The sequence below is a fragment of the Salvelinus sp. IW2-2015 genome, linkage group LG35 (assembly GCF_002910315.2).
Source record: "Salvelinus sp. IW2-2015 linkage group LG35, ASM291031v2, whole genome shotgun sequence".
Classification (NCBI taxonomy): Eukaryota; Metazoa; Chordata; class Actinopteri; order Salmoniformes; family Salmonidae; genus Salvelinus; species Salvelinus sp. IW2-2015.
In genome coordinates this window covers 10,178,292-10,180,395 of record NC_036874.1, presented here as the reverse complement: position 1 = coordinate 10,180,395, position 2,104 = coordinate 10,178,292, and positions in this window count along the sequence as shown.

The window sequence follows — 2,104 nt, the reverse complement described above, 5'->3', positions numbered from 1 at the left end:
CACTTGTACGGTGGCCCATAAATGCTAAAAAGTCTTAGACGCAAGGATTATTACTGTATGTGTGCTTATGCTTGTTTCAAGGATTTCACTGTACACGCACGCACGCTCTCTCTCTCACACACACACCTGCTTTCTCGCTCACTCTGACACATCACACTCTTTCTTTTTATTGTGCACTACTCCCTACTTTTTGTTTAACTTTTCTTGTGTTTCTTTTATACTATATAAAGCGGCCTTGGGTCCTTAAAAAGCGCTATAAATAGGCTGCCATGTATTAAATATGACGTTTTGACGGCATTTGTATATGTTGTACTTCTGGATGGAATTGATTGATTGTGAGCCCAGCACATTAGGAAAAGTAGGCTAGCCTTGTTCCAGACATTTAGATTTTAGGCCTCTGTTGAACAGAAGCAACAGTGGTTTACCCCTTCAGAAATAAAACACAAACCTACTGACTCATAATATGACCTAATTATGTTACAACAAAACTGCTTGACATTGACACCCACTTCAGCTCTGTCTCTGCATAAAAACGCCGGCGCGCGGATTGTAATYTCATGCCAATGGATAGACGCACTTCTTTCTCTGTTAAAATTTGCTCCATGGGGTATACCAGCAGGCTGCATCTTTGAACTATTGATATTATAGGAATTCAGTATTTATTCAGGCCATTAGTCTGGTTTTATCAGTGAAGTTACTCTCATCAAATAAAATAAACGCATGAAGAGGAACAACTTTACGCACAGCACACCTGCTAACACAATGAAGATAATTCTACTCATCATGGTARTTTCCCTCGTTTTGGCAACTGTCCTCAGCCAAAAAATCTATTTTGATGACAGTTGGAGAGAAGAAAATGAAACGGTAGGACATTTCTCTCAAATTGGCAAAAATATGTTTGAAACATTTGACTATAGCCTAGGGTCATTGTCGATATTAAGATAAAAAAATGTTTCAGCACTGTCCGGTACATTTGGAAATGTGGACTATTTAGGAAGCAGACACGGGCAGTGATAGGCTTCATAATTTGCATCTCATGATTAGCCTAGGCTACATTCAAATGAATAAGCTAAATTGTGTATTTTATTTATTCAGAGCAAATGGCCACAATCTGAGCAATACAAAGAAATCCTGAAAAGAATGACTCGAAAACCTGAGTCACGCAAATTCTTTGGTCTTATGGGGAAAAGAGGCTCTGGTATGCTAACTACTTTCTAGTTATAATTCAATATTTTAAAGGACATATATTCTTTTCTACAAAAGCTCATCTGTATTTTTGCTTTTTCCCTTCCACTCTTTGCAGCAAAATCCCAGGTAACAAGAAGAAGTAAGTGTTGCATTTAATAGGATCTCTGTGCCTTGTATCCCATTGATATCTTCATACTAGTAGCCTCAGTTAAATGCTATTGAAATAGTCATTGCCAACAAAGTCTAATGCATGATAGAATTACATATGATAAAGGTATGAACACCACTAAGGTGGAACTGGTCTTCATATACAATTCCTGCAAGACTCTCTGGTGTGTAATGTCAAAATGGGATCACTGTGGGAGATATACTTTTTTCAGCCTGAAATAGCCCTACTCTCACCTCTTTTCCAGGGCAGAAATTTGAGTCTTTTGTTGGACTGATGGGTAAAAGGAGCTCAGAGGAACAAGGTAAAATACCAGCATTTAGTGTCRGACTATTCTGAGTGAGTTTTTTTCTCTTAGGACATACTGTTGATTACTGTTATTCCTGCAGGTAACTTCTAATGAATCTCCAAAGCAGCTACATACAACTTTGAATCAAAAGAATCAAGTGTGTACCAGGATGCACTGAAAATGTGTTTGCATGATTGTTTCAGTCAAGTGTGATGTCCAATATTTTGAAAACATTTAGCATCAAATTAACAGTACTTGCAAAAATTGCTTTAGACAATTAAGGAAGATGCATATTACTGTGGTGTGAAATGTCAAATCTATTCAGGCAAATAACCTGTTAGTGCTCTGAAAACATTCATATTGTGCATGTAATGTGGCAGAATACTTATCAAAAAACCACTAAACTGAGACACGCTGAATGAAGGTGGCGATATGGTGCAGACAAAGCAGATTAATACTAA